The sequence below is a fragment of a genome, unplaced genomic scaffold, assembly GCF_019419815.1.
Source record: "Pyrus x bretschneideri cultivar Hongxiangsu unplaced genomic scaffold, Pyrus_bretschneideri_v1 Contig60, whole genome shotgun sequence".
In the NCBI taxonomy this organism is placed as follows: Eukaryota; Viridiplantae; Streptophyta; class Magnoliopsida; order Rosales; family Rosaceae; genus Pyrus; species Pyrus x bretschneideri.
The window spans coordinates 1229877-1255127 of NW_025999799.1; the positions used below are offsets into that span (position 1 = coordinate 1229877).

A 25251-nucleotide genomic window follows, 5' to 3' on the forward strand; every position below is an offset into this window, starting at 1 on the left:
ATGTTGGAATTGCAAAGTGTTTTGGGCTAACAACTTAACCGTATCCTCAAGGGTAGTGGCAGGTTTTGGTTGGAAAGTTTGGAATTGATTGTTGTTCTTCCATGAAAGGTTGGGATGGTCTCTCCAACTCGGGTTATATGTATTGGAATACATATCATTCCTTGGTCTTTGATTGTAAGAATTCATTAGGTTCACTTGCTCTTGAACATACTCGGGATAAGCCTCCCTAGATGGACATTGGTGAGTAGGATGGCTTGGTATGTTGCAAATGGCACACACTTCATTTGCTTTTGGCACCATGTTGAGCACGGATTCAAGCTTCCTTTCTAGGTTAGCTACCTGCAACAAAAGCTCATGATTAGAACTTGTTTCATAGACTCCAACTTTCTTACCCCTTAAATCTTTGTGTTGAGCATTAGACCCCAACATCTCATAAATGTTATATGACTCTTGAGCATTCTTTTTCTTCAATGCTCCACCTGCTGCATTATCAACAGTTGATTGACAAGTTTGGGTTAGTCCATCATAGAAAATTTGCATTTGTAAGTGAAAAGGTAACCCATGGTGTGGACATTGTATCAAGAGGCCTTTAAAACGCTCCCAACACTCATTGAAAGGTTCTCCATCATCTTGTTTGAAGTTGAAGATTTGTCCCCTTAATGTGGCTGTCTTTTGAGTGGAAAAGAACTTCTCCAAGAACTTCTTAGCCACGGCATCCCATGTAGTGAGGGAACCTGGTGTTAGAGTCATCAACCAACTCTTGGCCTTATCTTTCAAGGTGTAAGGAAACACTCTCATCCTCAAATTTGCTTCACTTACTCCCTGCAAAGGTAAACCACTCACAACATTGTAAAACTCTTTAATATGAGCTAAAGGGTCTTCATTAGGTAAGCCATAAAATGAAGGAAACATATGGAAATGTGAAGATTTGAGATCATAGTTTCTAGCTTCTGTGGGCAGCAAGATGCATGAAGGTGAATTTGGTATGATTGGTTGAGCAAAGTCCTCCAAACCTCGAAGCTCATCTTCATTGCCCGCCATCTCTTCCTCTCTTTCCCAATTAAATTGCTCAGATTCTTTACTTGTTGAACTAGGTGAATTCCCTTCCTCTTCCTCACGGATAAAGGATGAACTTGATGGCACAAAGTTGTCCAAAGTGTGGCCCTTCAACCGTTCAATTCTTTGGCCTAACTCAACAAGTCTATTTGACATATACTACCTGAAATAAAATACACAAGTGTGAATGAAAATCAACTAGCAAACAACAATGAAATGAATACAAATAAACTTAAAAACGTTTGAAAGGACTCAAGGGACTCAAAACAGATTCACAAGACTCAAAACAAGCTAAAAACTCTCAAAACTGCCTAAAAACACAAACTGGGCAGTTTTGACACTAAACTCAATTTTGGACGAAAATTAGGTTTGAGCTTGACTCAAAATGCTTCAAAACACAAGATAAGACAGATTCTAAGCCTAAAACTTAACAAAATAAGGGGAGAAATTGTATTTGGACGAAATGTAATCAAATGGACAGATTATAACGAAAACAGATTGTAAAGCAAGTTGATGTAAACCAATGGATAATGGAATGGTAAGGGATTCTTCTCTACACACGAAATGTATGCAACTTAAATCAACTTCCAGTTATCGATTTGACAAGTTAAGAACCTTGACACTAATCAAAATAGCAAACAAGCAAACAAGCAATTACAAGGGACTGAAATCAGTCCCCGGCAGCGGCGCCATTTTTGTTGATGTATATTTCCTTCCTAATGCTAGAATATATTTAGTATAATGGCATAAGCAAGGGTGTCGAATCCACAGGGACTAATTGGACCTATGTAATTACTTGTTTTGCAAGAACTCTAAGAAATGAATCAAACTAAACAAACTAGGCAGATTTGGAAATGAATCAAACTAGTCTAAATAGACAGATTTGTTGTTGTAACTTGAAAGCATGAGAAAATGAAGTAAACACAAATAAATGAATCAACAACTAATGTAATGGGATAGTATCAATGGGGATGAAGCTAGGGATTCGGTTTCACCATTGCTCAACTAAGTCCATGTTTGTCAAGTTAGTTTGTACTCATTCATCTACCTATTTCTTGAGTTTGTTTCACTTGGATATGATCAACCATATGATGTGTGGATTTGATCAAATGTCTCTAATCTGATTGTGATGTGCAACTTTGGTTCGTAATCAAGATTATGTAATGTACAAGAAACTTTCATAAAACCAAAGGGAATAACTCGGCAGGATGTGTGCTAAACACTCCCTTCATTCATTCACATATCTACCAAGATTATGCATGATGTGTGTTCTAATCTTGGCTACACAACTTTGTGATTAATTCAAATGATGATCAAACATTAAAATCAACACACAAAGTCACCATTAAAACAGAAAATGAAACAAGAAATAGATGGACAAACTGAGCATTCTAACTTAATTACATGGCAAACTTTGCAAGGTTACATCGAATCCCTAGAGGAAGATTAGTTACACTTCATGTTTACAAAGGTTTAACATAAAAATATAAAACATGAATGAACATAGAATTAACAAGAAGAAACCCTTGAAGCAAAACTGATGTTGAAGTCCTTGAAGAGTTCCTTGGTGTTGCTTCTCCAAATGTGGTGCGGATGAAGGTAGAATGTCTTGGTTGAATGGTTTCTGCCCTTGGGACAGAAAATGGACAGAGAATGGAGTGAAATGGGAGAGGTTATGGGTGTGTAATGTGGACTGAATGAAGAACAGTTTCTGTGAAAGGGAGAGAGTGTCGAATGCAATGGAATGGAGAGAATGTGCACCGAAGTGGAATGAATCTGGTGTGTGTAATGGAATGGTTGAATAAGAAAACTTGCGGACCCCTTCTTATGTCCAATGAGACTTGTTTTATCAAAAAGAATGTGTCTCCAACAATCAGATTGCATCTTGCATTTGTTTAACTCAGATGGCTGAGCATAAATCAGATGGAATGATGGGTTTCTGAGGTAGTGGACGCATGGCATGGACAAGGTCTGCAAGCATGTGGTTTGTTTAATCAAAATGCATGTGCCCTTGCTGCAACAAGTGAGTGGAACCTGCAAAGGTGAATTGGAGCACCAGAAAATGTTTATACAAATCTGGAAATGGGAAGAACACACGGCATGGACAAAGGGATGGGTTGGATTTCTGAAATGATGGCTGCAAGGAGTTACTTGTTTAATCACAATGCATGTGAATTTCTGTAAAGATGAAGTGTAGAAATGTAATGGAGTGCACGGAATGGATGTTTGTGTTTGTTGGTGTCAAAATGGCTGAAATGAATTACGTGATGGAAATGGGATTGTGAGGAATCTGATTTGGTGCTAGAATTGCATCAAATGATGGGATGATATGGGAACACACGGCCAAGGTTGTGACATGCATGTGAATGCATGTTTTGATGTTGGAACCACATAGGTGACATCCATGTTTTTGCTTTGTTTAGAATCACCCAATATGGCCGAATTGCATCTCTTAACACTTCACATCTTTTCTGGAATGTTTTTACTTCATTTGCCTTCCCATTGATCCAAGTTCACCCTTGGCTGCACACTAACACCAAATAATGTAAAATGCAACTAGTTTAATCCAAAACAATCACAAAGACACCAAATAAGGAAGATATAAATGCATGCAAAATGTGACTTATCAATGTGCACGGTTTTGGTTGGAATGCAAGGGAATGCAATCTGAAATGGGAGAGATAAGTGATAAGTGTATGGTTATGATAAGTGATAAGTGTATGGATATGTGGTTTATGATAAGTGATAAGTGATAAGTGATAAGTGATATGATATGTGGTTATGATATGTGGTGAATGATAAGTGATAAGTGGTGATGATAAGTAATGATATGTGGGAGTGTGGCTGAAATGAAAGAGTGGAATGTTGGAATGTTATGCATGGCTAAGGATATAGGAAAGGTTTAAATGTCCTAAAACTAAAGGGACAAGGTTCCAACACTTTGGTCTTCAATTAGGTCTTCAATTTCGTCCAACACTTTGGCTCCAAGCATAAGCTATCCATCCTTAGCCCAAAAGTGCTCCAAAAGTCTCCAAAATGCATCTTTTTGCTCCTTTAGCCCTTTGGACCTACAAACACACGAAAATAGCTTAAAGTACTAAAATAACTAAAGAAACATAACGTAAATGCACGAGAACAAGCCATTTAAGTCGCATGAATATGCTCCTATCAAGTATCTCGAATAACCATCAAGAAAACAATAAAAAGAATGATCGGCTAACCTTTCAAGCATTTGATCAATGAATGGCAAAGGGAAGTGATCTTTCCTTGTGGTGGCGTTGAGCTTCCTATAGTCAATGCACACTCTCCAACCTGTTTGGATACGGGTTGGCACAAGCTCATTCTCGGCATTCTTCACCACAGTCACTCCAGATTTCTTTGGCACAACTTGAACCGGTGAAACCCAACGGCTATACGAGATAGGATAGATCACCCCACAATCAAGAAGCTTGATAATCTCATTTTTCACAACTTCCATCATTGGAGGGTTGAGCCCCCGTTGAGCCTCTCTAGTTGGTTTAGCCCCCTCCTCTAGAAGTATGCGATGCATGCAAGTTGTAGGACTAAGACCCTTGATGTCGGCCAAGGTCCATCCTATGGCCGTTTTGTGCTCTTTCAACACCCGAATCAATTTCTCCTCCTCCATTGACGTGAGGGATGAGGAAACTATGACGGGCAACGTCTCATTTTCTCCCAAATAGACATACTTCAAATGATCCGGCAATGGTTTAAGCTCAAGAATGGGTGCCTGAATCACTGAAGGTAACAACTTAGTAGAAACAGGAATTGGAATTGGGTTTGGAGGCTTACCAAAGTGTTGTGGCAACTACTCAAGGGCAACAACCATCTCGGCCTCATCTTCACATGTAGGCATGGCATGGAATTCCACATGCATGCCGTGGCTTTTATCCTCTCCTGCCCCTTCGTTTTTAAGTCCCATTCCTTTAGTAATGGTCATTTCAAGGGGGTCCCTCTCCAAGGAGTCAAGATAATCCTGCACCAATGAATCAAATATATCAATAGAAAAACAAGAATGATCATCTTTAGGATATTTTATAGTTTCAGAAAGATTGAAATCAATAACTTCCCCATCAAATTCCGTTGTTAATGTCCCCTTGAACACGTCTATCTTGGTGCGGGCCGTTTTCATGAAAGGTTTCCCAAGGAGGATCGGCAATGGTGTAGAATGGGCCGAATCTTCCATGTCAAGCACATAAAAGTCCACTGGGAAAATCAAATTGTTAACCTGCACCAAAACATCTTCCAAAACTCCTTTTGGATATACATTAGAACGATCAGCTAATTGAATAATCACACCATCATTTTTAAGCTCTCCTAAGTTCATAGATGCATAAATTAAATAAGGCATGACATTAATTGACGCTCCTAAGTCTAACATAGCATGTTCAAACTTAGTGTCTCCAATAACACAAGGAATCGTAAAACTACCCGGATCTTTGCATTTAGGTGGTAGTTTCCTTTGTAGCACTGCAGACACATTCTCACTTACCTGGACCAACTCCTTGTTTGAAATCCTCTTCCTCGTTGTGCAAAGCTCTTTTAAGAACTTGGCATACTTAGGAACTTGCTTGATTGCATCAAGGAGCGGAATGTTGACTTGAAGTTTCGTAAAGGTTTCCAAAATGTCCTTTTCACTCTCCTCCTTCTTTGATTGCCTAAACCTACTAGGAAAGGGCACGTTTAGTGGAATAGAACTTGACAAAGTCGAATTTGGACTTACCTTATGATAGGAGCATATTCATGCGACTTAATTAGCTTGTTCTCGTGCATTTATGTTGTGTTTCCTTAGTTATTTTAGTGTTTAAAGTCACTTTTGTGTATTTTCAGATTATAAGGCCAAAGTGTGCAAGAAGATGCAAATTGGAGTCTTTTGGAGCAAAAGAGGAATGAATGAGTTGAAGACTTGAAGAAACGATGAATTCCTACTCCAACGATGAATTCCTACTTCAATGAGGATTCCTACTCCAACAAGGTTTCCTACTTGAAGTAGGAAAGTTAACCCTAGGTTTCCCGTTTTGGTAACCTTTCCTAATCTAAACGTCCGTATTTTCTAGCCACTTTGAAGGCCTTGTAGGCACTTTAGGACATAAAACAAAGGCCCTAGGCCCCTTAAACCCCTTTGCCGTGCCTTAACCCTTCTTCCCTTCCCTTGCCGTGCAAGGGGGGGCAATTTTGTCCTAGGTTTGCACTTAAAACACATGCTCCTAACCTAATTTAAAACCCTAGCCGCACCTTGTAGCCATTCCCTTTTAATTTCTGATTTTATTTCCTAATTTTAAAAGCGTTTGATTTAATTTTAATAAGCTAGGGTTTTATTTCTGAAACCATATATATTTTAAACCCCTAGCCGCACCCTAGTCTCTCCTCCTTTCATTCAATTTTCATTCTTTTCATCAGCCACATTCTCTCCCACCTTTGCCGCAGCCACCATCACCCAAAACCCTTCAATCCGTAGCTTCTCCATCCCTTCCAGCCACTTCCCTTCTCTGCCGCAGCCACTCCACCCTTCCTCCACCATTCCATACACCATCCACACCTCCATACATCACCCCACCACCTTGCCGCACCACCATCTCCCCATAAACCCATCCCTAAACCAGAAAATCATCCAAACTCACCATAAACCTTCTCTGCCGCAACAAGAGGAAAGGAGAAAGAGGACTTTAAAACGTGCAGAAATTCAAGTGGATTCCTTGGGCGTTTTAGGTGTAATCAATCTTTTGTTCTTTATGTTTAATTTCAATTTTGTTTCTCTTTCTATCAACATGAGAGGCTAAATCCCTAGTTAGCTAGGGGGTGATTCGAAACCATGTTTATGCTTGCAATACGAATTGATTACCTTTGGTTGGAATTTCATGCGTTGTGGATTCAATTCGTTTAACTGTTTGATTGATAACTGTTTGGGTCCAAAATATTATTGTTGGGCCGAGCAGCAGGATGTGCTCGGCCCAAGGTGATGATAAACACTATGGGCCGAATAATAAATCCCGGACCAGTTGGCAGGGTCGGCCAAATCTTATCCTAAGAGGTCCGGATGAATAGGAGAGGTCGAGGAAGTCCTAGTACGACCAGGAGTCTCGACCGGCAAGGAATAAAGCTTCGAAAAAAGGGAAAGTTCAGAATCCCAGTGAGAGTAGGTTTGTTCGAGTTAGAATCAAAATGGTACAAGGACTCCCAATCCAAATCAAAATACGAATTGGTTTCAAGGAATGGGGTACTATAAATACAAGAAATCATGCAACAGAAAAGGACCTTCACAATCAGCATACAATTGCCCTGCGCAAAACCTCTCAAACACCTTGAGATTTTTCCTTTTCTTTTTCCCGCCGACACACCTTCAGTTTGGATAAACAGCACTGTGGAAGCACCCGGCGAGCATCTTCAGTTTGGATAAACAGCACTGCTGCCGCAGAATCAGCCGACCGAGAAGCACCTTCAGTTTGGATAAACAGCACTGCGTCGAGGTCGACCGGTTATCTATCTAAGTCTCGGCCGAGAAGGGTTTTCCAACCTTTATTGGCAGAGGTCATCTTGCTAGCCTTTTCGGCGTAGTCAGGTGTTACGAATCGCATTGCTCGGCGTACAAGACGCCGAGTTATTTTATGATTGGATACTCACAAGTAGGTTTCAGGGTTCGGCATTCCGACGGCCGAACTACGTTTACCATCAAGACATACATCACGTTCGAGTACCTGTGACCATACAGTTTGATCTCGATTCGACGTGCTTATACTCTTACGAATATAATCACGGTGACCGAATCGGGCTCCGACGATTATTGAACTCCGCAGAATTAGCAGCCTTGTCTTCAGGCTGTAGAACTCAGAGACCGAGAGCGTTCCTTCCTCGGTTGCAATCGCAAGATACAGAAGTCAACGACGCGCTCCAAGCGACATCAACAAATTTTACTCCTCGGCCGAGCTCGGCCGATGAGTTGGCACGCCCCGCATTCAACCGAAGGACGTAGTTAGCTTACTAGTTACTCGGCCTGCGCGCCACGTAGGTTTTGTAATTTTTAGGGTCAACATTTTGGCACGCCCAGTGGGACCTTTATGCTAAACCTTCGGAGTTCATGACCATTGAGACACGGTCTACGAAGTAGAAAACAACCATGGGAAAGTCAACGACTGACTTGCCAGTGCAAGGCCTTGGGCAGGATTTGCACTCTACAAAAAATCCGATCATAGTTGCGCCGCCCGAGGCCACAAGTGTAACACGCCGAGAGAATGAAGTCTGTCTCGGCGGGCAACCTTACAACCCCGCAGTCCGGAATCAAACAGCTGGAATGTTCATGGAAGGGATTGTGGAAGATTGTGATGACGATGGTGGGGAAGGTTCCGATCCACCAACTAGGACATTCCTTCGGAGACGACTGGATGAACAATATCGTCAGGTCGAGCAGTCGATTGGTCGGAAGATGAATGATTTGCTAGACGCAATACGTAGTAACAACGATACACAGACCAGAATGCTTAAACTACTGGTTAGTAAAGCCTTCGAAGATGGCCAAGTTGGCCAACCTCGGCAGCTCCCGACGAATGTGCCTATACCAGCCGAGAGAGGGTCCGCTCGGCCGCAACCAGTTCCCTTAGAAAGAAGAGGACCAGGAAATAGATCCGAGGGACCGATCCAGGGAGAAGAAGTCGCTTCCATAAACGTGACCGAAGTCCAGAGAATGATTGATTCGGCCTTAAAGAAAGGGCCGAAGTTTCCAAAATTCATTCACCCATACCCGGCTTATGTGGAAAGGTTTGAATACCCACGAGGATTTAAGATCCCCGATTTCAGCCTCTTCGCCGGGGAATCATCTTTATCCTCACTAGAACATGTGGCTCGGTTCACAGCGCAGTGTGGGGACGTCAATAGCGATTTCTACAAACTACGGCTGTTTAACTTTTCACTAACAGGCTCAGCTTTCGCCTGGTACATTAATCTTCCACCCAACTCCGTACAGAGTTGGGAAGAGTTGGTCGAAAAGTTCCATGAACAATTCTATCGGCCAGGGATGGAGATGTCCGTATCATCGTTGGCCAGGATGGCTCAAGCATCTGACGAATCTCCAATGGAATACCTAACAAGGTTTAAGTCGGCCAGGAATTGGTGCCGAGTACCACTCCCCGAGGTGGAGTTCGTCAGGATCGCCCTTAACGGATTAGACGTGGAGTACAAAAAGAAGTTTCTGGGCGCAAATATTCGGGATATGTACGAACTTGCTCAACACGTCGAACAATATGAGTATCTGCTCCGAGAAGAAAAGATATCCAAGTCACCATCCCGGGGGACGTTGTATAAGAACCCCACGGTGAGCTATGCATCGGCCGAAAGTGAAGACCCTCAGTATGTTAGTGTGGATGCGGCCGAGATAATAATAGACAAACCTTATGTTTGCAAGGCTTTGGCGCAAGTAAATACCAAAGACGCCAAAACCCGTTTGACCGCCGAGGAAACGGGTAAGTCATCAAAAGTATACACTTTTGATATCACCAAAGTTGACGCAATTTTCGATCAGTTATTGGCAACAAAAATCATCAAGCTTCGGCCGGGGCATATTATCCCTAAGGCCGATGAATTAAAAGGAAAGATATACTGCAAGTATCATAATTCTAATAAGCATGCAACCAATAATTGTTTTGTGTTCCGGGACACAATTCAAAGCTGGATCGAAAAAGGAAAGTTGAAATTCCCGGAAAAGATGGCGGTCGACGTTAATCCTTTCCCTTCAACAACGATTGGTATGGTGGATGCTCACCTTCCTAAAAACAAAGGGAAGGCCGAATATGTCCCGGTGCAGCATATCCGTCAACAAAATGGTCGAACAAGACTAAAGCTTGATATATTCTCAAATGCACCACCAACGGAACAATCGGTGCGACCCGCCGATGAGCCGATGACAAGGTCAAAATCCGACGAAACTTGTGGATCGAAGGTTTTATGTGACCATTGTAAAACACCAGTCGAACCTGGGAAGAAATCTTCAACACCACCCACGGCCCCTACAACATCATCAAAGGGATTAGGTCCACGACGTCAAGTGTTTGATCGACTCGGCCCACAAGTACAGACGAAAGACCAGACCTCGGTCAGGTGGCGTCTTGATTTCGACGCACCTTTCTATAATGAGGATTATTACTCGCGCAATGCCAACAGTTCGGGATTACCAGCCGATCGCAAAACTTTCAAACCACCAAGGACATCGGATCAACGCTGGTACAGTTACAATTCTCCGACTGGTTTGTATACGGCGCTGTCCAAATCCCAAAAACGTCATCGTCAACGGATAGATTGCATGACTCGGCGACGAGAAGCGCAGGCCAGCCCGGCCAACCAATGGCAACCAAAAAAGGCCGTGGAAGATAGTAGCGAACGGCCAACCCCGACTATCATGACCGAGTTAGCCGAAGGGAAGAAAGTAGCGGATGCTGATTTCGAAACCACCATTGAGGAGGCTGAGAAACGTATTAAGATCCTTCTCCGGCCCCTCGGCGCAAAAAATTGCCGGTGAAATGAATGTTCGGGCACCTGACATTTAATAGTTTTTTTTTTGAGAAAAACATGTAACAAAAAATCAACACAACAAAAAGCGAGACTTACAAAGGCCGAAGAAACTTCCTGTGGAGGAATGGGAGGGTCTTCGTCCTACGGGTGGATCGGTGACTCGGCCGTGGCCTCAGGATCGACCATGGGTCTCTTGCCACGATCCGCCGCAGTAGGACGTGGTCGAGCGATCGCCTCGACTACAGGATGAGGATGGACGGGAGGAGAGTTGACTGGCCGACGGCGGCGTTGCAACGGGACTTCGTCACTTTCGCTCTCGACATCCTGTACAAAAAGAGAACAGTTAGCATTACGACCAGAGACCTAAAGAAACAAGTGGAAGCCGAATTATACCTCCAAAACGACTGTTGGAGTTGAGGGTGCTTCGGCAGGCGCAGCCAACGTCCCCATTTCAGGTGCCACGACCGGCTCCGAAGCAGGGGCTGGTGCGGCGATGGGATTGGCCGTGGGCTCAAGAGGAGAGCCGGCAGGAGCAGGCGTCCCAGTAGTATCACTAGGAACGACATGAATCTCCCGGTCGCCCTTCTTCGCCAATTTCTTGACGCGCTTAGAAGGGCGAGGGGCATCATCCTCCCGCTCGGCCTCTCGATGGGGGCGCTTGGAAGGGACCGTCCGCTCGGTGACAAGGGTCCTCTTCTTGGGCACCAGCTTCTTCGTCCTTGCCACCGCGGCGACCACTTCGACCGTCTTCGACCCACGACCCCCTGAAGAGCAAAGTAATTAATAACAGAGAATAAATAAAACAAAAAAGAGGAAAGAAACGGAAAAACTACCTTGGGCCGACTCCTTGGGTTGGGTCGAGGATGTTGACCAGGGACGGTCGCCGAAGATCTTCCTCACCAGATCTTCGGCCGGGGGGCCAAAGAAGTCGCCGGTATACTCCTCCCACCAGTCCCCGAAGGTATCGGTTCCCAAAGATTCAGGAACCGTCGGCCGAAGCTGATAGGAGCATATTCATGCGACTTAATTAGCTTGTTCTCGTGCATTTATGTTGTGTTTACTTAGCTATTTTAGTGTTTAAGGCTACTTTTGTGTATTTTCAGATTATAAGGCCAAAGTGTGCAAGAAGATGCAAATTGGAGTCTTTTGGAGCGAAAGAGGAATGAACGAGTTGAAGACTTGAAGAAACGATGAATTCCTACTCTAACAAGGTTTCCTACTTGATGTAGGAAAGTAAACCCTAGGGTTTCCACCATTTAGCCGCACCTTAGGGACCTATTATTATTTTTCTTTTCATATTTTTTCAGCAACAAAAACTAAGCAGCCACCACCACCTATAGCCATTCAATCCGTAGCCTTCCATTTTATTTTTCATTTTTTTAAACCATTCAGCTACAAAACCTAATTCCTTTATCTAAGCCGTAGCTTTCCCCCTCCAATCACGCAGCCACCCTTCCATAATTTTTCCCCATCACCCGTGCATTCCATAATCATTAACCTTTTTACTCCCAAAAACCCGTGCATCCATTCTCCATAATTCATGCAGCCGCATCACCCATTCACCTTCTCTCCATCACAGCCGCAACCAATCCAACCCTAATTCAATCATCCACATCCTTGCAGCCACCTTTACACCCAGATTCCATAATCATTCCAGCCGCACTTCCTCCCCACCAATTTCAGCAACCATCCAACACAGCCGCACCTTTCCTCCACCCTCGCAGCCACCTTACACACCCTCCACAACCATTGCCGCACCACCAAACCTCCATAAACCCATTCCCAAACCAGAAAAACATCCAAAACTCACCTAGACTATCATTGCCGCAGCGAGGAGAAGAAGAAGGAGGGCTTAGACGCGCAGAAATTCAAGTGGATTCGTTGTGCGGTCTAGGTGTAATCAATCCTTTGTTCTTTATGTTTAAATTCAATTTTATTTTTCTTGTTGTGAACATGAGAGGCTAAACCCTTATTTAGCTAGGGGGTGATTCGAAACCATGTTTATGCTTGCAATACAATTTAGAAGGGCGCCAAGTATTGAGGCCTGGAATGCTCTAGCTCCGATGCCTCCCGCTCCGATGGCTTCCGCTCCGATGCCTCCCGCTTCTATACCTCCCGCTTCTGCGCCTTCCGCTTCTGCGCCTCGTAGTGGGGCTTCACGCAAACAACCTTTGTGAAGCTCCACCTTTCTCCATGTTTAGTATCTTTCTTTTTTTTTTTTTTTTTTTTTATTTTTTATTTTTTATTTTATTTTATTTTTTTTATTATTAACATAAATAAAATCAAACGGCATGGAATTGGTCCTTGAATGGAAGGTGATACTTGAAGTGAACCGGCATTGGTTTGAATTCTAGTGTAGGTGCCTGATTCAAAAAAATAGCAAGTTAGTATAAAATCTAATGGAATTTGGAATTAAAAACTTACTTGTTTTGTCCGATAAGAACTCAATGACAAACACCACTCCTTTGAAAGTTTCAGGGATATTGGACTTGGCCAGATTGCAAGTGATGGTTATGACTTGTCCAATGTCATCAAATTCAACTTCTTTGGGCATTGTTGTCTCAAGTATATCCTCTTTGATGAATTCATGAAATTCCCTACTTTGCACCTTTGGAAGGTCTTCCAAGATGTCTTTTTCACTTTCTTCTTCCTTGGAATTCATGAACCTGCAAGGAATAGGGATATTAGGTGGAATGGGGTTAGAACTAATTGGAACAACCTTACTTGAATTAGATGGCGTAGGAGCAATAAGTGCTTCCGGCAAAGGTGCTTCAAATTCTCCTTTCGGATTTACAATGGTTGAACTAGGGAGTTTGCCTTGGTCGCAAAATTGTCCTACGAACTCCGCTATCTGCCCAATTTGCTTTTCCAAGTGGTCCAACCTTTTGTCTTCTTGTCGAGCCTCATTGTCTTGATTTTGTGAGCCCTGCACCAAACAAATTAATTCGTTAAGCTTTTGATTATAATCTATTGACGAACTTAAATTTGGTTGGGCATATTGAATATGAGGTTGTGGTGGCTGCCAATATCCTCCTTGTTGAGCATTTTGAGGTTCCCACCACATAGAGCTTGATTGATCACTCCAATCCGAATTGTAAGTATTGGAAAACACGTTATTCCTTGATTGAAGATTAAATATATCAACTCTTTGCATTTGGGACCTTTCCATGAGTTGTGACAAAAGAGAAGTATTATCAAGTGCCATCAAGTACTTGAATTCAACAAACAAAACACAAATAAAAAACTAAATCTAAAATACATAACAGAAACAAACAATCCAAGGGATTAGCAAATTTTCTAATCCCCGGCAACGGCGCCAAAATTTGATGCGTAGATTTATACGCGCACAAATTAAACCCTCTTTTCGTTAAATTGTAGTATATGTATAAGTAGGGATCGTTCTGGACCGGGGATTAGGAGGGATTGTTAATCACTTGGATTTGACTCAAAAACGTAAAAACACAATATAAAACACTATACTAGACTCAAAGAATGCAAAACTAATCTTTAAAACACTAAGACAAACCAAAGACTCAAAATGCTTTTAAAAACACAAACTAAAATGATTTCTAACTAAATTGACATTAAAGTAAAGGGGGATTTAAGTTTATACGAAATTAAATTAAATGAACAAATTAAAACAGAATGTAAGTATAAAATTGATGAAATAGAATGGATGAATGCTAGCTAAGGGGGTCATCTCCACATATGTTACACTTGCATAATAAAAAGATTTCCAATTGCATTTCAATAAATTATGAAACTCATCACCCCGGGTTAATTAGGTCCGCTTAAATTAACCTTCAAATCTTCCTAACGTTATTGAATTGGATGATTGCATACGACAACCCAAAACATTCCCCACAAGTCCCCTACATGATTGCATAATAGAGATACAAGCAAGAATCATTACGCTCTATGAAGATTATAAGTGTTGACGAGGCATTCGTTACTATGATTGCATGAAACTCGTGCCAAGAATTCATTTAACGCGATTGTTTATAAGCAACCTCCACTACTTGTGAATATAAGTTCATAACGATTAGGTGAAACTCACTTATATTCTAGCGTCATATTCATGCATGAAAATTAAGCGTGCACTCTCAATAAACATACATAAATAAGTTATCAATCAAACGGTTAAACAAATTGAATTCACAACTTATGAAACGCAATTAGAAGTAATCAAATCAAAATGCAAGCATAAACATTTATTTCGAATTACCCCCTAGCTAAAGGGGGTTTAGTTCCTCATAACTTTGAAATCAAAGAAACACCTAAACATTCCAACAACTCAAACTTGAATTGTATGAACGTTTAGGCACTCTTTTCTTCCATTACTCATACGTACAAAACAAAGAGAATTGAATTTAAACTTTGAAATCAAAGAAACACCTAAACATTCCAACAACTCAAACTTGAATTGTATGAACGTTTAGGCCCTCTTATCTTCCTCGTTGTTGTAGCACAAGGTCTAAGGTGAGGTTTGGGGAATTATGGAAATGGATGATGAATGGTGGAAGGGGGATTCACGGTTTTGGATTCTAAGGGGAAGTGTTTGTGTTAGTTGTGGTGTGAGAAATGGAGAGATGGAGTGGGGAGTGAATGAATTTCTCAATGAATGCATGGGTTTTTATAGGGGGAATGGGAGAATATGTTGTTGATTGTTTAAGAGTGCATGTGGCTCTTATGATTGTTGTGCAATGATGAAAGGCAAAGTGCATGTGCAATGTTGGAGGATGAATGTGTGATGGTGTGATTGAATGATTTAAAGGGGCATGTGGGTGAATTAAAGGATGGAATGCATGTGAATTAGGTTGCAAAGAGAAGGAGAAAAGCTGGAAAATGGAATGGGATACATGGCAAGGTGTGTTTGGTGTTGGAAATGCATGTGTTTGCATGTGAATTAAAACTAGAGTGAATGATGATGAATGCATGTGGATTAAAGAGGTGTGAATGCATGTGAAGATGCTAATAAATAATGCATGTAGGGTTAGGAAATAAAATCATAACTTAAAGGGGAATGATTAAAGGGTGTTGAAAGGTTTTGCATGGCTTTGAAGTGATTGTGGATTGGGCTAGGGTTTAAGTACATGAAATGGACCCAAATTGCTCCCCCTTGCATGGCAAGGAATGGTGTTTGTGTTAAGCCCAAGGCAAGGTGAATGTAATTGGGTTAGGGCCATTGTTTTATGTCCTCAAGTGCTTACAAGGCCTTCAATTTCATCCAACACTTGGGCTCCAAGCATAAGCTATCCATCCTTAGCCCAATAGTGCTCCAAAACACTCCACAATGCATCCTTTCGTCAAACACGTCTTATTATCCTGAAAACACACAAAAGAAGCATAAAGGACTAAACTAACTAAAGAAACATAACGTAAATGTACGAGAACAAGCCATTTAAGTCGCATCAATATGCTCCTATCAAATACCCCCACACTTAGCTTTTGCTAGTCCTCGAGCAAAACAGAAAAACAAAATAAAACGAAACGAAACAAACCAAACACAATCTTAAACCTTCCAACGTTGCCTCAGGGATTTCCAATGCACATGACATGTTAAAAATCATTATTCCCACAGATTTTGGTTATCTTTACACTTAAGTACATACTTAATCATAGTCACCACATACTAATTCACAATTAAGCATTTAAAACTATATTTTGAATGTAGTAACATGCCTTTAGAGAATTTGCTCAATTCCTTACAAGATATGTACTCAATTTTCACTCTGATTTTCTGACTACACACCCTAATCTAGTTACATGTGAGAAGATTGATGTAAATATGAAAACGAACACTCACATATATGTATCATAAAGAGAGCAATTTCTGGAGTTAATAAGCATGTTTAGATATGATCTCATGAATGGAATGCTCCTACTTAGATGCGAGAACCAGTGACACCATATGCTCATACCAAGTTCAAACTCCACAAATTGAAACACATAACACTCAAGATTGAAGTCACGGGTTGTAATGGGGCTTGGGGTAATTGGCTAAAAATGAAAGGTAAGGATAACAAACGTTCTTTAAGCAATAGTGAGCGAAGTATTGAATTAGGCACTTAGAATTCCCTTTAGAATGCAGAAGTCAACTTTGATCACCCAAGGGGGAATTACACAAAACTTAGGGCCATATTCAACTTTTTTGGACCCTTTCTTCAACCATCAACGCTCGTGAGTTCATTCTTACTTATTTTCACTCCTCTTTTTTTTTTTTCTTTTTCTTTTCTTCTTCTTTTTCTTTTGAATCTCAAAACATACATATAAACGTAAGAACAAACTTTTACTCCCCCACACTTATTTCCTTGCATAATGTAACTCAAAAGGAATTCATTTAAGTCATGCTCACTATACTTTAAGAACAAGGGTATAGGAAAGTCCTACTCTAGGCTAGGTAAGGGGTGATGTGGTTAGCAAAGAAAATAGGCTAAACGAGGCTCAACGGGGTTAAAACTAATATATACGAAATATGGGAAGTAAGGCTATTTGGCTATGGTGGCAACTACACAACTTCATCTTGATATATGTTATGCAATTCAATGTCATGCTTTGAATGAAACGGATATAAGTTCTAGCATTTAGTTCTATCATGATACAATTGCATTCTAAGTAGCAACCAAGCAAGGAATAATGAGATCATGCAACAACTTTAGAAAACAAAGAATCACAGAATATAACTCTCCAAAGAAGGTAATGGCTCGAGTCTCACAGGGATGTAGCGTTATTATGAGTTCCTTCCTTCAAGCATGTTACAAAAACGAATTTTTCTTTTATGATTGCATGTGAAGTCATACATTATAACCATAACTAAGCATATACCAAGAGTAAATCAAACTTTCATCCATGTTCATAACTCTTTTTAACAGTCATACAATTACAAACCAAATCCTCATCATAACGTTGGAAGGTTCCCTAAGACACAAAAACAACTCAAAACACTCTTTTTAGGCTTTTCAAAAAAATGTTTTTCAAATTTTTATGTGATTTTCGGAGTTATAAAACAAAACACGCTAAAATAGTTTAAAAACACCTTAAAAACATTTAAAACAGCAAGGAACAACACTTGAAGTTATGGGTGATAAAATTCAACGAATTTGCATCAACATACTTAGTTACCCCCCCCCCCCCCCCCCACACTTAAATCAAACATTGTCCTCAATGTTTTAAGCATAGATTCACACAAAGCATAAGTAAATACACAAAAAGCACTTAAACATACTAAACATGGCAGAATGTAATTAACAAAGAGAAGAGTTTAGGGATGCAAATCTGGTTATGAAGTGTAAATTCCATCTTCTCCTTGGTAATTGCATTGAGGCTTTGATCTTTGTGATTCCACAGGCTTACTCTTGAACTGGTTTCTGCCCATCGTTGATTTTCCTTTGTGCTATTTCTTGAACTGGGCAGCAGGATGGTTCTTTTGGTCTCCCCCGAAGGTCTGAGCTTATCCCTTTTATCTGTTTCTTTGTTCAATCTGTGCAGGAATGGTCCCTTCTCTGGAAGTGTATCAACCGTTGAAGATGACTACTCGAGAGCAACGCTAGGTAAGCAATCAGGAATAGGTTCCAGGCAGTTGGCTCCAGATCGGAAGACTGACTCCAAGTGCCAGCTGATTGCTTCTTTTACTTTGCCATGCGAGTAAGAACAAGGACAAAGAAAAAGACAGGGAAAGAGCATGATATGAGATACTTTTGCTTTTGACCTTGATGATATGAGATACCTTTGCTTTTGAAGAAGCGGTGCATGAATCAGCACATGTATTTCCTCCTGGGTCATCTTTACTCCAGGCATCTGGTATCATCTTTGGGGAAGAAGAAAAAATTGAGTATTTCGAAAGGCTTTACTGGGAGTGCGCCCTCAGAGGTGAGGGAGAGTTGGGCATTTTCTTCAGGTTTTACCTTGCCAAAAACAAAATGAAGGTCGACATATATAGAGATAATAGCAAGTGGTGGTACTTTTTACCCTTGTCGACAAACGTTTTGATCCCGCAAATCCGTCTTTTTGAAATAGTGACGCCTCTTCGATCTTTGAATACGCCTCTTCGATTTCTGAGCAGGCGCCCCTTCGATTTCTGAACGACGCCCCTTCGCTTTCTGAATGACACGTGGTAGTGCAGATGCGGCTCCTTTTGACAAAGCTGCACGCGTTTTCTGAAAAGCAGAGAAAGCGTCGCCGAACTTTGCGCTTGTCGGCTAAAGAGGTGTAGTTGCGATGATGGCCTCCACGTGCGTCTTCTGAAAAGCCGAGAAAACGTCGCCTAAATTACGCCGGAAAATCCGGCTCTTTGAATCGGTGGACGCGTTGCCTTGGCTTTTTATAGAGCTATCAATCACCCCAACACACACACTCTGAAGATTTCCCATTCTTGAAAATCGACTCCGGTCCTTCGAAATTTAACTCCATCCACCCCTTCTCTTTGAACACTTTTGAAAGAAAATGGCAAACTCATCGAACCTTAGCTTAGATTTGAGTCTCAGCAGCGATCCGGTTGCGCCCCGTCAAGGTAATGTATGGCGCCCTTCTTTTTTATCTTCTAACGGTCCTCTTTCAGGTGAAGACTCTGTGATGCAGGACGCCACAACAGCTACAATAGTAGCTAGGAACCTCCTCACTCCAAAAGATAGTAGGCTGCTGTCAGGACGGTCCGATGAGTTGGCCGTTCAAGAGTCCCTCGCACTTAGTGTTCAGTGTGCGAGCTCTGTGTCCAACATGGGCCTACGCCTGCTTGCTCGGTCCCGCCAAGTGGAATCGTTGATGGCAGAGGTGGAAAGTCTTAAGCAGGAAATCAAACAGCTTAAGTACGAGAATAGAAGTTTGCATGTGCTTGCAAATAACTATTCGGCGGGCATGAAGAGGAAGCTTGATGAGCTGCAAGAATCTGAGGGTCGAATTCACAATGACCGTCAAAGGCTTGCGTCTTATCTCCAGAGGCACCTTTTTCCTGGGTCATCCAGCGCTTGGCCAAGTATTGAGGCCTGGAATGCTCTAGCTCCGATGCCTCCCGCTCCGATGGCTTCCGCTCCGATGCCTCCCGCTTCTATACCTCCCGCTTCTGCGCCTTCCGCTTCTGCGCCTCGTAGTGGGGCTTCACGCAAACAACCTTTGTGAAGCTCCACCTTTCTCCATGTTTAGTATCTTTCTTTTTTTTTTTTTTTTTTTTATTTTTTTTTTTTTATTTTATTTTATTTTTTTTATTATTAACATAAATAAAATCAAACGGCATGGAATTGGTCCTTGAATGGAAGGTGATACTTGAAGTGAACCGGCATTGGTTTGAATTCTAGTGTAGGTGCCTGATTCAAAAAAAATAGCAAGTTAGTATAAAATCTAATGGAATTTGGAATTAAAAACTTACTTGTTTTGTCCGATAAGAACTCAATGACAAACACCACTCCTTTGAAAGTTTCAGGGATATTGGACTTGGCCAGATTGCAAGTGATGGTTATGACTTGTCCAATGTCATCAAATTCAACTTCTTTGGGCATTGTTGTCTCAAGTATATCCTCTTTGATGAATTCATGAAATTCCCTACTTTGCACCTTTGGAAGGTCTTCCAAGATGTCTTTTTCACTTTCTTCTTCCTTGGAATTCATGAACCTGCAAGGAATAGGGATATTAGGTGGAATGGGGTTAGAACTAATTGGAACAACCTTACTTGAATTAGATGGCGTAGGAGCAATAAGTGCTTCCGGCAAAGGTGCTTCAAATTCTCCTTTCGGATTTACAATGATTGAACTAGGGAGTTTGCCTTGGTCGCAAAATTGTCCTACGAACTCCGCTATCTGCCCAATTTGCTTTTCCAAGTGGTCCAACCTTTTGTCTTCTTGTCGAGCCTCATTGTCTTGATTTTGTGAGCCCTGCACCAAACAAATTAATTCGTTAAGCTTTTGATTATAATCTATTGACGAACTTAAATTTGGTTGGGCATATTGAATATGAGGTTGTGGTGGCTGCCAATATCCTCCTTGTTGAGCATTTTGAGGTTCCCACCACATAGAGCTTGATTGATCACTCCAATCCGAATTGTAAGTATTGGAAAACACGTTATTCCTTGATTGAAGATTAAATATATCAACTCTTTGCATTTGGGACCTTTCCATGAGTTGTGACAAAAGAGAAGTATTATCAAGTGCCATCAAGTACTTGAATTCAACAAACAAAACACAAATAAAAAACTAAATCTAAAATACATAACAGAAACAAACAATCCAAGGGATTAGCAAATTTTCTAATCCCCGGCAACGGCGCCAAAATTTGATGCGTAGATTTATACGCGCACAAATTAAACCCTCTTTTCGTTAAATTGTAGTATATGTATAAGTAGGGATCGTTCTGGACCGGGGATTAGGAGGGATTGTTAATCACTTGGATTTGACTCAAAAACGTAAAAACACAATATAAAACACTATACTAGACTCAAAGAATGCAAAACTAATCTTTAAAACACTAAGACAAACCAAAGACTCAAAATGCTTTTAAAAACACAAACTAAAATGATTTCTAACTAAATTGACATTAAAGTAAAGGGGGATTTAAGTTTATACGAAATTAAATTAAATGAACAAATTAAAACAGAATGTAAGTATAAAATTGATGAAATAGAATGGATGAATGCTAGCTAAGGGGGTCATCTCCACATATGTTACACTTGCATAATAAAAAGATTTCCAATTGCATTTCAATAAATTATGAAACTCATCACCCCGGGTTAATTAGGTCCGCTTAAATTAACCTTCAAATCTTCCTAACGTTATTGAATTGGATGATTGCATACGACAACCCAAAACATTCCCCACAAGTCCCCTACATGATTGCATAATAGAGATACAAGCAAGAATCATTACGCTCTATGAAGATTATAAGTGTTGACGAGGCATTCGTTACTATGATTGCATGAAACTCGTGCCAAGAATTCATTTAACGCGATTGTTTATAAGCAACCTCCACTACTTGTGAATATAAGTTCATAACGATTAGGTGAAACTCACTTATATTCTAGCGTCATATTCATGCATGAAAATTAAGCGTGCACTCTCAATAAACATACATAAATAAGTTATCAATCAAACGGTTAAACAAATTGAATTCACAACTTATGAAACGCAATTAGAAGTAATCAAATCAAAATGCAAGCATAAACATTTATTTCGAATTACCCCCTAGCTAAAGGGGGTTTAGTTCCTCATAACTTTGAAATCAAAGAAACACCTAAACATTCCAACAACTCAAACTTGAATTGTATGAACGTTTAGGCACTCTTTTCTTCCATTACTCATACGTACAAAACAAAGAGAATTGAATTTAAACTTTGAAATCAAAGAAACACCTAAACATTCCAACAACTCAAACTTGAATTGTATGAACGTTTAGGCCCTCTTATCTTCCTCGTTGTTGTAGCACAAGGTCTAAGGTGAGGTTTGGGGAATTATGGAAATGGATGATGAATGGTGGAAGGGGGATTCACGGTTTTGGATTCTAAGGGGAAGTGTTTGTGTTAGTTGTGGTGTGAGAAATGGAGAGATGGAGTGGGGAGTGAATGAATTTCTCAATGAATGCATGGGTTTTTATAGGGGGAATGGGAGAATATGTTGTTGATTGTTTAAGAGTGCATGTGGCTCTTATGATTGTTGTGCAATGATGAAAGGCAAAGTGCATGTGCAATGTTGGAGGATGAATGTGTGATGGTGTGATTGAATGATTTAAAGGGGCATGTGGGTGAATTAAAGGATGGAATGCATGTGAATTAGGTTGCAAAGAGAAGGAGAAAAGCTGGAAAATGGAATGGGATACATGGCAAGGTGTGTTTGGTGTTGGAAATGCATGTGTTTGCATGTGAATTAAAACTAGAGTGAATGATGATGAATGCATGTGGATTAAAGAGGTGTGAATGCATGTGAAGATGCTAATAAATAATGCATGTAGGGTTAGGAAATAAAATCATAACTTAAAGGGGAATGATTAAAGGGTGTTGAAAGGTTTTGCATGGCTTTGAAGTGATTGTGGATTGGGCTAGGGTTTAAGTACATGAAATGGACCCAAATTGCTCCCCCTTGCATGGCAAGGAATGGTGTTTGTGTTAAGCCCAAGGCAAGGTGAATGTAATTGGGTTAGGGTCATTGTTTTATGTCCTCAAGTGCTTACAAGGCCTTCAATTTCATCCAACACTTGGGCTCCAAGCATAAGCTATCCATCCTTAGCCCAATAGTGCTCCAAAACACTCCACAATGCATCCTTTCGTCAAACACGTCTTATTATCCTGAAAACACACAAAAGAAGCATAAAGGACTAAACTAACTAAAGAAACATAACGTAAATGTACGAGAACAAGCCATTTAAGTCGCATCAATATGCTCCTATCAACAAGGGTCCTCTTCTTGGGCACCAGCTTCTTCGTCCTTGCCACCGCGGCGACCACTTCGACCGTCTTCGACCCACGACCCCCTGAAGAGCAAAGTAATTAATAACAGAGAATAAATAAAACAAAAAAGAGGAAAGAAACGGAAAAACTACCTTGGGCCGACTCCTTGGGTTGGGTCGAGGATGTTGACCAGGGACGGTCGCCGAAGATCTTCCTCACCAGATCTTCGGCCGGGGGGCCAAAGAAGTCGCCGGTATACTCCTCCCACCAGTCCCCGAAGGTATCGGTTCCCAAAGATTCAGGAACCGTCGGCCGAAGCTGATAGGAGCATATTCATGCGACTTAATTAGCTTGTTCTCGTGCATTTATGTTGTGTTTACTTAGCTATTTTAGTGTTTAAGGCTACTTTTGTGTATTTTCAGATTATAAGGCCAAAGTGTGCAAGAAGATGCAAATTGGAGTCTTTTGGAGCGAAAGAGGAATGAACGAGTTGAAGACTTGAAGAAACGATGAATTCCTACTCTAACAAGGTTTCCTACTTGATGTAGGAAAGTAAACCCTAGGGTTTCCACCATTTAGCCGCACCTTAGGGACCTATTATTATTTTTCTTTTCATATTTTTTCAGCAACAAAAACTAAGCAGCCACCACCACCTATAGCCATTCAATCCGTAGCCTTCCATTTTATTTTTCATTTTTTTAAACCATTCAGCTACAAAACCTAATTCCTTTATCTAAGCCGTAGCTTTCCCCCTCCAATCACGCAGCCACCCTTCCATAATTTTTCCCCATCACCCGTGCATTCCATAATCATTAACCTTTTTACTCCCAAAAACCCGTGCATCCATTCTCCATAATTCATGCAGCCGCATCACCCATTCACCTTCTCTCCATCACAGCCGCAACCAATCCAACCCTAATTCAATCATCCACATCCTTGCAGCCACCTTTACACCCAGATTCCATAATCATTCCAGCCGCACTTCCTCCCCACCAATTTCAGCAACCATCCAACACAGCCGCACCTTTCCTCCACCCTCGCAGCCACCTTACACACCCTCCACAACCATTGCCGCACCACCAAACCTCCATAAACCCATTCCCAAACCAGAAAAACATCCAAAACTCACCTAGACTATCATTGCCGCAGCGAGGAGAAGAAGAAGGAGGGCTTAGACGCGCAGAAATTCAAGTGGATTCGTTGTGCGGTCTAGGTGTAATCAATCCTTTGTTCTTTATGTTTAAATTCAATTTTATTTTTCTTGTTGTGAACATGAGAGGCTAAACCCTTATTTAGCTAGGGGGTGATTCGAAACCATGTTTATGCTTGCATACAATTTGATTTTCAGTTGGTCTTTCGATGAATTATGAAACTCAACACCCCGGGTTAATTAGGTCCGCTTAAATTAACCGTCAAGTTTTCCTTAAGTTAATGAATTGGATGATTGCATGCGACAACCCAAAGCATTCCCCACAAGTTCCCTACATGAATTGCATAATAGAGATACAAGCAAGAATCATTAAGCATCATGAAAACTATAAGTGTTGACGAGGCATTCGTTACTATGATTGCATGAAACTTATGCCAAGAATTTATTTAACGCGATTGTTTATAAGCAACCTCCACTACTTGTGAATATAAGTTCATAACTATTAGGTGAAATTCACTTATATTCTAGCGTCATATTCATGCATGAAAATTAAGCGTGCACTCTCAATAAACATACACAAATAAGTTATCAATCAAGCAGTTAAACAAATTGAATCCAAAATACATGAAATTCCAACCAAAAGTAATCAAATCATATTGCAAGCATAAACATGGTTTCGAATCACCCCCTAGCTAAATAAGGGTTTAGCCTCTCATGTTCACAACAAGAAAAATAAAATTGAATTTAAACATAAAGAACAAAGGATTGATTACACCTAGACCGCACAACGAATCCACTTGAATTTCTGCGCGTCTAAGCCCTCCTTCTTCTTCTCCTCGCTGCGGCAATGATAGTCTAGGTGAGTTTTGGATGTTTTTCTGGTTTGGGAATGGGTTTATGGAGGTTTGGTGGTGCGGCAATGGTTGTGGAGGGTGTGTAAGGTGGCTGCGAGGGTGGAGGAAAGGTGCGGCTGTGTTGGATGGTTGCTGAAATTGGTGGGGAGGAAGTGCGGCTGGAATGATTATGGAATCTGGGTGTAAAGGTGGCTGCAAGGATGTGGATGATTGAATTAGGGTTGGATTGGTTGCGGCTGTGATGGAGAGAAGGTGAATGGGTGATGCGGCTGCATGAATTATGGAGAATGGATGCACGGGTTTTTGGGAGT

At 41.1% G+C, this 25251-nt stretch overlaps 1 pseudogene; it reads left to right on the top strand.

Annotated features, from left to right (window-relative positions):
• The first annotated feature begins 556 nt into the window (after window positions 1–556).
• Window positions 557–667, top strand: LOC125471725 (annotated as a pseudogene).
• Window positions 668–25251: the final 24584 nt, after the last annotated feature.